Source organism: Falco biarmicus, chromosome Z (genome assembly GCF_023638135.1).
Source record: "Falco biarmicus isolate bFalBia1 chromosome Z, bFalBia1.pri, whole genome shotgun sequence".
Classification (NCBI taxonomy): Eukaryota; Metazoa; Chordata; class Aves; order Falconiformes; family Falconidae; genus Falco; species Falco biarmicus.
In genome coordinates this window covers 61,341,843-61,357,134 of record NC_079311.1, presented here as the reverse complement: position 1 = coordinate 61,357,134, position 15,292 = coordinate 61,341,843, and the positions used below count along the sequence as shown (strand labels likewise).

The 15,292-nt window shown below is 41.2% G+C and overlaps 1 long non-coding RNA gene across 1 annotated transcript in view; it reads left to right on the top strand.

Annotated features, from left to right (window-relative positions):
- LOC130142369 (uncharacterized) overlaps positions 1–15,292 on the top strand; it is a 24,773-nt gene extending 9,481 nt beyond the window's left edge. The window contains exons 4-6 of the long non-coding RNA XR_008819373.1: positions 8,420–8,927; positions 12,414–12,951; positions 14,918–15,292. This is a non-coding gene — a long non-coding RNA (uncharacterized LOC130142369). The remainder of the gene's footprint in view (positions 1–8,419; positions 8,928–12,413; positions 12,952–14,917) is intronic.

Genomic DNA, 15,292 nt, shown 5'->3' with positions numbered 1-15,292 from the left:
AGTCTTCTTCCAAGTACCTATTAGCATCATAGTGAGAGTGCTCCACTACATTGTGAAAAAGACGCTTTTTTGTTCTTAAACTGACTCAGAGACAGAAGCTCATTAGCAATTAGCCATTCTAATGAGGAGAAGACAGGCCTCCCTTCCCCTTGGGTTTTCTCCCTCCAAACAACAGTAATATTATTTATATTTCATTTAATTTTGTGAAAGAAGCAAACTGTTGCCTGCCACTGATGTGGAAAAAAACCTGCATCCCCACTTGTGTGTTGCCCCAGCTCAGCTGATATTTTTCCAGTGATTTCTGGAGCACAGAATGAAGCTGAGGACCATTGCAAATGGACTTTGAAGTTACATGAAACAGGCTTTGCTTGTGGAGCTCTTCAGCAGTGTGGCATCACCTCATGTCATCTACGTCCAGGCATAACAACCCCGACAGGAAATGTTCCAGACTTTAAAAGCTCAGGGTCAGGGTGGAGGAACCAAGAGCTCTGGCCCCAGAATTGAGCTTGTGGAGGAGACTTGTTACAAATCAGCTTAGCTGAGAAACAATTTCTTGAGGATTACTGAGAGAACAGCTAACAGCGGGATAATTTGATTAGAGACATGGAATTAGATGAAGGAGTGGCTTAAAATAAACTGCTTAGATATTTTAAAGCTATGAGTAATAGGAAGTACTGGGAGAGTGCTCTGGGTACTTTTTGGTTAGATTTTCAAAGAAAGCAGTCAAGAAGATTTGCTAGCGGAGGCTGAGTGGCGGAGAAAGTCATCCAAGCACAAGTGTACAGTGCAGGGCAGAGATAACTGACCCCAAAGGGCTGATGCAGAAGAATCGCTCTCATGGGAGAGGGTGTTTGGTGGGGCATGGTTTAAAAACTGCCCTGTACACATGGGATATTTTTCCAGTGTGGAGTAGGAAATATATTCTTAGTTTTATTAATGTATTATGGTTGCTGTTTACCTCAAACAGAAAGTGAACCACTGCGACAGCAAACATTGTCATCTGCCAGAAGGTTTTGGGAGGCAGAAAATCTGTACTATGCTGTATGCTTGGGATGGGCAGTTCACCTGTGTGTTTAGATACCCTGGGTATGACTCAGTAGTGATCCACAATGCTTTCATCTTTTTCTTTAACTGATTCTAAGTCCTTGGAAAAGCTGAGGCTTGATTCTTAGTCTGGGTTTGAAATCAGCAGCCAGGAAGCAAACCCCTGATTGAATTTACTTGTATCAAGTTTCCATGTGCATTAGAAACAATGGGAGAATGCATTTCCTCTACAAACTTACTCAAGTAAAACAGAATTATCATGCTGATTTAGCTTGACTATTCAGTCAGATAAGTCTCATTCACCACAAGTCAGGGATACAGGAAAAGTATCTTTCATCATGGGTCTTTGATCCTTCTTTAGGAGCAGAAAAGGTGCAGCCAGCTTAACTTAAGATGATTGAAAAGCCCAATACAGTGCATAGCTGCAACTTGCAAAGATTTTAGTAACGCCAATATGCAGTAGCTTTTGTGTAGGCTTTCATTTCACCATTGTGAATGCCACTGAAAACCTGCTAGAGAAGTTAGATAGTGAAGCTGTAAGTGTATCTATCTGCATACATATCAGTGATGGATGTATCTCTTTGGAATCCAGTTATATTCATATGGGTTCCCACCTTTATTTATATTACATAAAGAGCAAAGCAACGTTTGAAAGGGTATTACTCAATGCATTGTAGCCTAGACTGCCCCCTGGGCCAAATACAGGCAGCTAACTAGTTTTTGAGCATATTAGCCTGCAGCCTAATGAAGTTTTTGATCTGCATGAGTTGCATTGCTTGAGATAACCTGAGTGAAAAATGATGCTTTTTAGCCTACTGAGACAGGATCTCTGAGGAAGCAGGAACAGACTTCAAAATAAAAGGATAAGTTTATGCTGCAGTTTGTTTTTTCTGCCCAGCAAAATAATCAGGGAAAATCCTGAATGGTCATGAATATTGTCATAGCAGTGGTATAGGTGTGGTGCAAAAGCTATTTGCAGTTTGCTCTTCCCAGGGGGGTTTCTAGTCTTGAATGGAACCATATCCTTGCACAGCCAGTGAAGCACAACACACTTGGCAGTGCTGCAGTGCCGGAAAGCACAGAAAACTGCTGTTTTGCAGCTGACATGCATAGGACCACCATGGATGAATGGGACTCCATCAGACACTCCTTGTCCAGCCATGTCCAGATGTTACACAAAGCCAAACTGCAACATTATCCCAGGACTGCCTCTGAGCCTGACTGGGCTGATGCAGATCAGGGGTTACAGACCTTTTAACCCTTGCCCACTGACAGAGCTACACACTTCCCTACCTGCACTGCTCTGGGACCTGATTTGCAATGAGCCTTTTGCTCAGTCCTCACAGCAGAAAGGTGCTGAGCACCTACTGATCCTTTTGACTGCTTGGGATTCAAAGACATTCATCACCGCTGCGAGTTACACAACAGCTGTTAAGCCCTAAAAGAAGAAACACTGAATGGGATGTATTTCTCTGTTATATCTCTGCTAATAGCTGTGCATAATGTCAGGCCAAGCACAGGTTTGCTGTACAGTTAGTGACTCAAAAACACAGCCAGTTTTCAGAACCCCTCCCCTGTATAGTTGTCAGCTCTCTGCTTCCTCACGGCACTCAGAATTCCTTACCCACAATACAGGCAATGCTTCCACTTGACATTTCCTCTTGAAGAAGGAAAATCTTCACATTTCAAATTCTGTAAATAAGAAATTTTATGAGACATTTCAGAGCTGTAACCCCTTGAGGTTGCTTCCCATTATATCAAGAATAATGTGGATAAAAAAAAGAGATGATGAAAGTTGCTACTCTGTTATGGCCAATCTGTTCTGTAGGCCTCATTAGGCCTTGGGTACACTGATCCTCATCACAACATCAAGTCTAACTGCGAACTATGAAGTCCAAGGACTAAGTACAAGTAAGTAAGTACAAGTCTAAGATTAAGTACAAGTCTAACTGCCCACTGACTGTGGACCATTACACCTTTGCAGGCAACACTGGTGTGTACTTTCAGCTTTCTCTTCTCCCATCCAGACTCCACCCTGATCCCTTGAGAATGACAGCACACATCTGCACAGAAACAAAAGACTGAGATATTTTAAAAATTTTTAATGCAAGATCTTACTTATTTTTTCTGGAAAAGAACTGTAATCCTACTGTTCATTATTGTACCTAATTTCCCCTGCCCTCAGGTCTGTAGAGCATAAGACACCAGACAGCCTGCTTAATCTGAAAGTCCAGGGAGAACCAACACTTCCTCATGAACAGTTTGGAGATTTTTAAAGGCCTCTCTCAGATGTTCAGCAGAATGATAATTAAAATAATAATCCTTCCCTCCATCTTTAGCTTCAGAAATAGTCTCATAAGCAATAAGCAGTGAGCATTAAGTTATACTCTCAATAAAACCAACAGTGTAAGTACTGCTCTCTCCCAAGTCACAGCTTGCCTTCACATACTGCTTTTTCTCTCTGGTCCTCATCCAGTGAGGAAACACTAAGAGTTATTGAGCCAGGTATTGGAAGAACCAGCTCACTGGGGAAGAGATTTTTGGGTTTTCAGATTAGGAGCAGAAAAGCCTCCAGAAGTTTTTCTGTGTACATTTTTGTATTACTATACTTATCTTTTTGCCCACTTTCCAATTTTTCCCTTCAACATAGCCTAGCAATTTGTGGGCTGGATTGCTTTATCTTGCAGCTGTAGCAGATCTGAAAAGCCTAGTTCCTGTAGGCAGGAATAATGTCTGGGTCCCCCAGTAACATTTCTGATCTGTACTCTTTTTATTTCGAGTCCCTCAAGACCTCACATCTCTACCAGCTCCTACAGGGGGTACTTGCTGCTCCTGACGAGCTTCTTAACCTTCACTAGGCAGAGTGCTGTGCTGCGCTTGGAGGAAGGGGTGCCTTTTGACATAATTTCTCAGTGGTGCTGGGACAGCAGTACTGGGGCCCCCCATGAGCTGCTTGAACCAGCAGAATGATTTTAAATCTTCTGGGGTGTGGAACTTGGAAATTAGGAAACCAAAATGTGCTAAGATTATACTAATCCACACTCAGAAAGATCATGTTTGATTTATTTAGCAAGGCATACATAATTTTAAATCAGGTCTTTCTATACTAATTCGTCTTCATTAATCTCCAGGAAGGTCACACTATTGCAAGCTTTTCACTGATTTCTCCTTTATGATATAAATCTAAGAGAATGTAGAACAGGATGAAACACATTAAATAATTAAGGCTCAGCTCTTAGAGACATTTTATGCATATGGTTAACCAAATGCAATGAATTTTTTATTGAATATATGTAAGTATTTGTAAAACCAGATGTAGTTTTGTAAGGTTATGATCTAATTTATGCACTGCACTGTCACTGATACAACAAATCTTCTTTATGTAATTTCACTGGAGTGCAGTGTGACAGAGCCTGGGCTGGTCCTCGGAAGAACCAAGAGAGAATTAGACATCTCTGGGATGGCGGGACAGAAGGACTGTCTATGCCATATAACATATTGTGCATGCAGGTGATCCTGCTGGTCTTTCCTCCCTTGCTGTGCTGATAAACAATGTCTCAATTTGCAGTTTAGGTGAAAGATTAAAGTTCACAGATCAAAACCCTTACATTTCTAGAACCAGACAGTCAGAGCTGGAAGGTCAACAGTTAAACAAAAGACTAAATGCTCATAAGTACAGGGAGTCCACAGACACCAGACTTCCCTGTTCTGAAATACTGTCTTCCTGTTTAGATTGCATAGAAATACAACGCAGCGCAAATTAGCACTTCTCTCAGATAACACTCCTTTGAGAGCAGGGATACTGTGTCAAGAATTAGCTGTTCAGTGTCCAAATGTTCTTCCCAAGACCTTCCAGGGATTTCAATCTTTCCAAACCTGTGTGGAGAATATAGGTATTTCATTAACCTTTGCTTGTTCTGCTGAAGATAAAACGCAACACAGAAAGAACAGAAAGAAGCTGGGTTTGTCATCAGTTGAGGATTAAGTCATTAGCCAGAACATCCCCGAGCTCTGTTACTGCCCAGGCCCATGGGTTTCAGTGTTGTCTGGGGATCTGTTATGGCTCATTCCTACACCATAAACCTCTGTACCTACTGATCTCTCTACCATTTGTTAAAGCTGTGGAGCAAAGCTTGAAGCAATCCCATGCAGCCTGAGAAGTGTGACACACAGAGGGGCAAAAGAGAAAGAACCCAGCAAAATCTGCATTTGTCCTGCCTACCATGTGAGCAGCAGCCATAAGACGGAACCTAGACCAGCCTCAAAATCATGACATGGAAATTCCATGAACCCCAAGAAATTAAATGGCTCCTTCTCGTGTGCTTTTCCTCTCTTGTTCTTTGTTCAGTACTAGGAAACTTTTGTCAGGAAAATAACCTAATAAAAACCTCATTGCTTGTTCTTCTACTCCATTAAAGTACTAGTTTTCCACCTCCAAAGCCGGGCCTCAGGGCTTTTTTGGTTCTGACCCTCGGTCTTCAACTGTAATTCCTGTAGCAAATTTCAGACATTAGAACGGGCCACATTATTCAATTGATGGGCTTTGTCACCCATTTTCCCAAACAGCTTTTACAGTAACTGGTTTTACTTGCATAGTAAAAATCTAAAATAAAAGGTTGCATTTATAGCTCATTGCATCACCAACCACAGCAGCAGGCCCCATTAACAACTACCTAGCTCAGAGAGAGCTGCAGCCCCGAATGCAAATCAGTTAAATGAGAAGGACTGGAACCTAATAGTAGATAGAATTATTTGACATTGTTGAGGTCACAATTGCCTGTCTGTTTCTGAAAGACACTGCTATCAAATTTGAAAGATGTAAAAGGTCAAGTGTATAATTTTAGGAAATACAAGGTTAAGGGGAGAACAAGAGCAGGTGATTTAGCTGAGTCCTCCTTAGGTTATGATTTTCATAATTATGCTACTATAAACTCACAGAACAGATGAGAAAGAACAATACCTGTTTGTTTCCCTGTTACATCTGCCTCTCTCTACTGCATAAACTCCGCAGGCTGTAATTCAGCTTCAAGTAAGGGAAATTGGCAGGCTTCTGGTGGGACCAGAATTGTATAGAACTCTGTGGTGATGCAGACAAAGTTTAGAGATTTCTCATTGGGAATGAGTCAGATGGGGAAATCTTTTTCCCTAGACACCTGAAGCTTGATTTGAACCATTATCAGACAACAATGCCAATGTCATATTTCAAGTGCAGAACAGCAGCTAATCTCTTATCAGAGAATTACAGCACTTGCAAAAACAGGGAGCCACCAAGTGAGGCTAGAGTGCTTCTCAAAAGTAGGGAACCAAAAAATTATTCTCTTACATATTCCACCTTTCAGTGTGAAATGGGAGGCTGAAAAGCTGTCTGTAGATGTATTTCTTTTCAATTAGATGAAAATTTAAGATGTTTTTAAGCGAGTCTCACACAACATGCTTTCTGAGGCAGGGGTTTGTCTGTGTTCTTTTGGTTTTTAGGTATTAAGATTCAAAATCATCCATGCAGTTCATGTTTGCTTTATTTTGGGGAAAAATCAAGGCATGAACAACAGAACAGTAGCTACACCAGTGGATAAATTAGGCCACTGGAAAAAAAGATTGTTCCTTTTTCAGAGATGCCTTGTGGTAGGGACAGTATGATTAGCTGATTTACATTCCTATCTGTAGCAACATAACGTAAACATTTTTCCTCCAACTTCAAGTTTGTGATCATATTTTGTAGCTATGTGGCTGGATCTCTGCTGAAGATACCGATTTTTAAGATGGAGACTGCTGAACTCCTTCAGAACTATCTATTAGGTATAGGCTGTTGGGGGATCAGCCAGCTTCTAGCAGACATGTAGAGGCCAGATCCAGCCTTCAAAGGCATCTTGAATCCATTCCCACTAGTGACAGAGCTCTGATCTCTGTAACATGACGGATGTGCTCAGGACAGTGCTGATCACAGAGCCTGTATTGATGTGTTTGAGATGTGTTGTATGCTCACAGCTGGGTGAGAACAAGCTGTCAGAGCACATTAGGCACAATAATAAGTAGGACATAGTTTAGACACTTTCAAAAGGCCCTACCCCAAAGCACGTGGCCCTTCTGTCTCACCAGCATCCTTCAACCCAACCAGCTAAGCAAAAATAAAATTAAAAAAGCACATACAAATGCAATTAAAACAGGAAAAAGAAAACTAATTTAAAAAATCTACACACAAACAAGAAAGTAAACACTTCTACCCACAAAAGAAAAAACTGAGTTCTGCAAGATTTCACTGTTGCCATTGATTTTACCTGATAGGCATTCAGGTACTCTGCTAATGGATGGCTACAGAAAATCCCAAGACAAAGAGTTGTAGATCTATCAGCAAAGAAATTGCTTTGTCCTGAACTCTTGCATTGTTCTCCACATCACAAAACTCTAAAGTATGAAATTACCAAACCTGTAGGTATCTGTAGTCCAATAAAGTGGGCATAGCTTCTCTCAGGAGCATTGCCTTGAACTAGAAATATTTCAACATAAAGTGCAGTAAGGGCTTGTGATGGCAGCTCTTTCCTTTTCCTTCAAAAACTCAACTCCTTTACATAACAAATACTTCAGTTTCACTCTAGTAAAGCTAAATGCTATGTATTGGCTTCTATTTTTCTATTACAATAACCAAAACAGCTGCATGAGGCAAAAGAAAGAATTTTTCTGGCTTTGTCTTATTCAAAACAGATACAAAAAATTGCTATGAAAATCATCCCTCAATGGCTGATAAAAATAGAACTGCAATTTATGCTCCCAAATACTACCTTTATCTTAAGGCTCTTAAGGAGCATTTTCAGTAATAATGGCTGATTTAGATGGATTCCCAGGGTGCTGGATCATTGCCGATGACATTAATGGTTTAAGGCTCCCTGAATTTTGATTGATTGCTGTAATCTGCAGAAACTATTTCAGGACATAGATTTATTATTATTAAGCCTATAAAATGGTGTCAGGGTCAAAGCAAGCTGATGATTTGTGTTGTGATGCAAACATTGCACAGGAGAAGATGAAATCTTTTAATAAACGTGAAATTCAGGAGAGAACAGTGTTTCATTTCCTTTGAAGAATCCGTGGCCAACCAATACCGATTACAGCAGCAGGGAGAGTGTATTTAAGCTAAGGCTGCACTGCAAAAAATAACATTCAACAGCATGCTGAGTCCATTGAGTGTCATTCCACCTACCGACTATGACCTTTCAAGGTGTTTCACCAAGTTAAACCATGCCTACCTCCCCTTCCTCAATCTCTATCAATATAATATGATCTCATATTCTTGATTTCATGAAACATTGTGGACCTAAATCCACCCAATAACACGCAGAATTAAAAAAATGTTTTTCATTTTGCATTTTTTCACCCATAGCACTCCTAGCTAAAGAAGTAAGAGGCTCCAGCTCCAGAACGTAATGGGAGAGGCCTTAACTGAATCTCAAGATCATTGGATTTTTTCCTAACTTCATGTGTGTTCACAAGCAGAATCAGAGCAGCTGGTTTCTTGTACAAAGGAGAACCAGGGTTACAGCAAAGTAATTCAGAGCATGGAAGAGATGCAAAAATATTGTTTGCTCTTCCTTTTTTGACTGGATAAAAAAAAAAAAAAAAAAGTTGTCAGATCCAGGACTAATGGTACATCCAAGAAGAATGGGAGAAAGACATACTTTCAAAAATAGCGTTGCATGGATGTTTTGCCTTATCCCTGCCTGCATGCTGATGAGTTAATATGTTATTTATACAACTGAATACCTTCAGGAAAAAAATTATTTTCTGCAGTTGACAGGACATCTACTGAAACACTGAGAGGTGCACAAGATCTGATAATTCATTTATTCTGATGGTTCAGATCAATTAATGACTTGGATAAGAGACTACTGGTAAGTTTAACAAAAAATATGAAGCTTATTTCAGGCTGGCACAGCTTAACTAGTTGTTTCCTACTATGTCCAAAACCATTGCCACATTGCTATAACTTATTATGTTATTGTTGAACACAGGCATCTATGATCAACAAGATGCAAAACCAGATTAAAAAAGCCATCTTGGTCCCTCTAAGTTTACAAAAGTAATTTAAAAAGTAGAAAGAACTAAAGAAATATGACACATGGGCTTTCCAATGGTCATACTGTTCCACAGTAGATTGTGCTTTTATGTGAATAGTTGTAACTGTTATGTTTTATGCCATTAGACAGACAGTGTTCACTGGAGTTGAGACAGGCTAGTGAAGGAGTAGGAAAGGAAAGAAACAGGCAGGGCAAGGAGCACAAAGGCTGCTACAACAGGGTATAGATGTGACCAAAAGCCAGTGCCTGCACATCATGTAAGCAACCTCCTAGAATATCAGCAGTGCCAGCACATGGGGTTTAGTAAATGGTCATGTCAGGAGGCTGCAAAGGCTATCTCTTATTTCTGGAAATGTGGCTGCTGAGCAAGAAGCCCTGCAAGATTAAACTGTATTTGATAATGGGGGGCACAGAGGTGGAGTGGAGAGAGGAAAGGAAGGGAACTCAGGTCTGGGTGGGACTTAAAAGAACCTTTTGCACTGGTTCCAGCAGCTCAGGTGTCACAAGAAATGGGAACCTGTCAAAAATGGCTGTAAGTACTCTCAACCTCTGATCACCCAAAAAATGTTACACAAAACTGATGGATTCTGAGAAAAAAAAAAAAATCTGATGTATATGTAAACTTTTGAGAGGCTATTTGAAATTATAAAATTCTTCCAAAGCAACATGTTTCCCAGCTTTCCTGACTGAAAGCAGTCAAAATTAACTGATCCACCCAAAGACAATGAAGACTTTATTTGGGCCTAATCCTACATATACACAGTGCTGAATTCCTTCAATTTTCTCTAATATCACTAGAGTCAGACTGGAGCCCCTGGTAGGATAATGCTCAGGAGTACCTGGAGATCATAATCAGTCTGTCTGCAGAAGTCAGTCCTGGATCTTTGGCCACATTTGGGAGTCCTGCCCATAAAATCTTCTGTAGTGTGGAGAAGTAACAGTCCTGGAACTCTATTTAGTGAGAATGTTCCCTAAATATATTGTCAGCCCTGTGACCACTGCTGAAAATGTTTGGTCAGGATTTGCTAGCAGTCTGGGGTTCGACAGCTTAGGGAACAGCTCTGATTCCTTTCATAGGGAGTCTGAGCAAGACTTTGGAGAAGCTTCCTGAGTGATAAGCACCAATGTGTCCACATTCTTCTTCAGAACAGGCAAGCTTCATATGCCATGTAGATAATAATGCAAAATTCTTCTGTAATTAAGTTAATGAGAAGGAATAAACACTCTGAGTCAAAACTAAACGGTGGATAATATAAACAGTTGGTGTTTTTGCCATTTTCTCACTTTCTTCATGGTTTCCAAATCTCTCTTGATGTTTCTCCATGTGCCCAAATTCTGTAGTACTTTTTGGTGGACTTTTGCAGTGATGGGAGGAAAGGAACAAGAGCCTTTTTGTCTGTTGGCTGAAAAACAACTGAGGAGTTGTTCTTTTAAAGGTGAGTCCTGTGTCAGCCAGTTTTTCCAAAACTGAGATGTCAGTTTTGGGGCCATGCTGTGGGCTGGTCAGTTGGATACAACAATGGTTGAGGGACTGAGGACACATGCATAGAGTCAATGACAGTTGAGGGACTCAGGGCACAGGCATGCATCGACACAAAAGGAAACACTTGAAGTCATTTGGGAGCTGGACATAATCAGCTTACCGGATGGGTACAGTCACTGATCAGCCAGATGGACAACCCTAATTTTAAAATTAGTTGTAGGCCAAAGTAAAGCTGCTAAGGAAGGAGCTGATCCAAGGTATCACTAGCCTAAGTCTGAGGCTATGCAGAGTTCTGCCTGGCTCTTTTACAATTTTACAACTTGTTTTCAACAAGGAAAAGGATAAGGGCAGAAAATGGGATGCAAGTCTGAGAAACACAGCAAACAATCCAGTAAAATTAAAGTTTAAAAAAATAAACAAATAGATAAAACAGTTTTTCTGTAAGGACACTTGAAAAAAATTATTTCTGCTTGTTCAAGTGGTAGAGTATGAGGACTACAGAAATCTTTGAAAATGCTTAGCTTGATTTCTGGCCTAGATTTTTAAGGCAATGAAGACTATGTTGTTGATCTGCTGTCTCGCCCCTATCTTTTGAATAGATTGATTTCTACCATGTTTAGAAGGGCAGAGAGATAGACCTGAGCTGATTCTGTGTTTGGTGTTTTTTCAGGAGAGACCCTTGTTACACTGGGAGTGGTCTTCACTCTTTCTTTAAACCAGAAAAACCCCATATTTACTGTAAATGTGTGTGATAATCTGGTTATGTATGTGTAGAGTTATATATAAAAACTATATAACTTTATCTATGCAACTTTAACCTACATTTATAATTACAACTATATAACTGTACAACTACATATATAAATACATACACGCATGCATAGGTTTTTTTGTATAAACTCAAATATTAGCCTGATAAAACTTCCTGATCTGGTAAATGCTAAAACATATCCAGAGGCTCCAGGTAGCTGTAGGACTGGCTGGAACTTTCTTCTTCCTTTTCTCTGCTCTCCAGTGCTACACTGAAACAGGGCAGACTTCACTCACTGCCTTCCTTCTAGACATGTTATGTGGCCATGACAATTCCTTCACCTGAACAAGCTAAACATCAGATAATTAAATGCCCCCACTTTGCTGATAATTCACCCCTCTGTGTTACAGCCAGAAGAAGGGATCTGCTTATGGCCACAGATGAACTTAGTAGCAGAGCACTGAACAGATGCCAGATCTTTTGAGTCACAGCCCAACTAAATAGCTGTTTTGGCAATTTAGCACAATGCAAAAACCATTCAGCATTGCTGATAAGATTCTTGAAGAATGTTTGGAAGCAGAAAGTAATATTTGCAAAATTGAAATGTATCTGCAAGGTTACATTCCTAACTTCATAAACAGGAAACGCAAAGCAAGAAGGCTGCAGTTATATCTCTTTAAGGAGATGGATGGCCCCACACCCTTATTCTTCCTGGTGTCTGCTAGCTGTGATTTCCTGAGTGGCGCTTACCTGGAGCATTGCTGGTGCCATCTCCTAGCAGTACCACCTCACACTGCACCACAGAAATCTGGAGGTATTGTGGTGTGGAGGGGTCAGAACTGAGCTGCTGTCAGTGACAAGAGAGACAGCTCTAAAAACTGCTTCTGAAATGCGGGGATGAGCAGGACTGTCTCTGTAAGTGGGTAACTCCTTTGTCAAAAGACCCAAAGGATTTCCAGAAAACAAGCCACACAGTTTGCAAAAGAGTCAACCAAAAATGCCTTCAGATACACCTTACCTCACTCCACTGTATTCCTTCTTTGCCATTTTCCTATACAAATTTCAGGTCATGGAAGAAAGCCAGAGCTTGGGTCTGAGAATCTTCTAAGCAAAAGGCCTGCCCCTGGCTCCCAAAGCCATGTGTAAGGCACGACAATTCAGGGTGACCTAGAGAGCCAGAAGCAACCTTACTCTGGGCACCCACCGGACCTACTGCAGGACAACTCTTCCCTGCAGGACAACTCTTCCCTGCAGGACAGGCTCTGAGCCATGCATGTCAAAGAAGTTCACATTCCCCTAAAACAGTGCAGAGTCCAGATCTGAAGGTAAGCATTGCATCTGTGCAAGACTAAGTGGGAAGCGAGCTCCTGAGCGTGGACATCAGCCTTCCTCCCTGCAGTGCCTGGACACCTGCACCTTCCTCCTAAGGAAGCTGGGGGACAATTGACCTGAAAAGAATCCCTGGTGTATGAAACAAGTGTTTAACAGGAAGACAGGCATAGAGCAAGTGCTGGAGAGGCTGGGAAGCAGAGGAGCTATCATCAATCACCCACCCTCATCTCTCATATGTCAAGAATCTTTGGTACCAGACCCAAAATATTCTGGTAAGCAAATACAAAATTTATCACTGTTGGTGATGGGACCTACATAGTGAATGAGCCATTCTATGTAGGCTGCAGGAACAAACAAATCACATCTGGAGCAGAGCTGTGATAATGGAGGGAGGACTAGCATGAGCTGTGCAGGCTGTAAGGCCATGTGGATTGCCTCAAGCACTGTCTGATCTTAAGAGGTGTTTCTGGGTGAGTTGTGTGCTCACAGAGTTACAGGCAGGTCTAGCAGGCCCGGAGCAGGTGACCATGGTAATCAGACCGAAAGCAGAGCTTTATCCTCGTTTTCTCTCTCAGAACCAGCAAACTGCTCTGAGTGCCCCGGCTTACGGGCAAAAAGTCTGTCACATTTGCTGTGACCATACTTTACTGGAAAGTTAGATGGGGCAAAAAGCAAAGCTTTCTCAAACTGTTCAAAGAGGAACTGAATTTTACTGTTGTGCCTTTTTTTCTGACCAAGCTTGCCTTGACTGTTTCCTAGCACCAGAAAGGTAGGGTTCTCACAGGACAGCAGTTCTCTTTCCATGCAATATCTGAAGATAAACAAATTATCCAGTAAGGCAGTTCCTGCTTTCCTTTGCTGGTGTGGAAGGACACCATCACTTAACAGCTCTCTAGAGTTCAGATCAACCTTTCCAAAACAGCTTTCCCGATAAAAGTATATCTGCTTTACTTGGTCTAAACTCGGACTTTTCTGAGCAAAGTTCAAGGAGAATTGAACTGGCTCTATTCAGGCCAGAATGAGGTACAGACTTCTTAACTGTACATTTAAACAATTAAAAAGGTTTCTAATAAAGGTTCAGTGCAAGTCATGTGGTTGTTTCAGAGTCACACCTGAACTATTTCTTTGTGTGATGTGATCTGTGTCAAGTGCCTTTGGGCAGGAAGCCTCTGCAGGGAAGTTGACTAGTTTTCCTTGTTCCTTTATCAAAATGCCTTACCTAAGTAATCAGTTCTGCATTTACCTGTGAGATCTGTAAGGAAACACAAGACGTGCTATAAGAATAAGCAGGCTTCCTAATCATCCAAGTGGAAAGAATAATTCATGGTTAATAACTTATCCAATTAAGTCAGCCTATTTGTCTGCTCCCAGAATATCCCTAAGCAGACCACAATTCCCCCTCATTTACTCTTTATTTGCATTTTCCTAATGACTATGTTGCAAGACTTACTATATACTCGGTGACCTGCTCCCTCCTCCTCCTCCTCCTGCCAGCAGGACTCCTTTAAACAGTTATTCTTTCCCTGAGAGTCTCTGCCCCTCTCTTGACCTCAGCGACCCCCCTTTGCACATTGAAATCCCTCAGTGTCCTTTCCTGAGCTCCTTCAGGAATTTAAGAAGAGCATTCAGTAGCTAGCTGCTACTGGCTTCAGGATATTTTTTCCTGTTTTCTGACTGAGTGGTCCATAGTGAGAGCAGAGGTGAGTCTGAAGGAGCTCTGAAGCAGCTGTAATGAAGAATTACAGCATCTTATAAAATTTTTGTTTAAAGCCACACAGGCTTCTAGCTCAAAAAGTCTTCCCTGAGAGCAAGCTCTGTTTAACTGTGTAAAGCCCTGACGGTCATCATCTCCCTCTTCCTTCTCTACAAGACCGAATGCTTTCCTGGAGGGTGTACCTCATTTAGGAGGGTGTCATTGGAAGCTTCCTGACAGATTTAATCCAAAAATTATGTCCATAGGCAAACTTCTGAGCCCATACAGACTTCTGCAACAGTCAATCCACGCAGAAGTGTCTCCTTATGCACATGCAAGACCACCTCCATGCCCTAATGACAACCAAAAGCTCTGGAAACCTTTTCCTTCCTTGTTTCCAAATGTCAGTTTGATTCATTTAAAGTATTCCAGCTGTGTATTACAGATTGTGCTGGAATTTTCTGTCATCGTTTCTGTCAGTGACACAAAATAAACAAGTGTGTATAAACCCATTGTTGCCACTTTATCTTATTTGTCTATCAAAGAAAGGAGGAGTTTGGAAGCCTTCTGCTCCAGGAACCTGCATCCCAAGCCTGCTGCCTCACACAGACTTCATGCACATACAAGTTTTCATTGAAGGCAAGTAAAACAAATACCCACAGGAAAATTGTTGTGTTCCCATTAAGCTGTAGTACTGTCCAGAGTAAAAACTATCATTCATTACAATGCTTGTATCACCCCAGAAAGCAAAGAGAACCACATGGCAGCTGGCATGTGAAGTCAGTGCTATGTGCATGGCCTAGTGGAAGTGCAGAAATGCACACATAATGCAAAGGTGGATGGATAGACAAATACACAGACTTATTTTCCATGTGTCTGAGATTTGTTTTAAGACTGTGGTGTTCATTTGTACTCTTTGC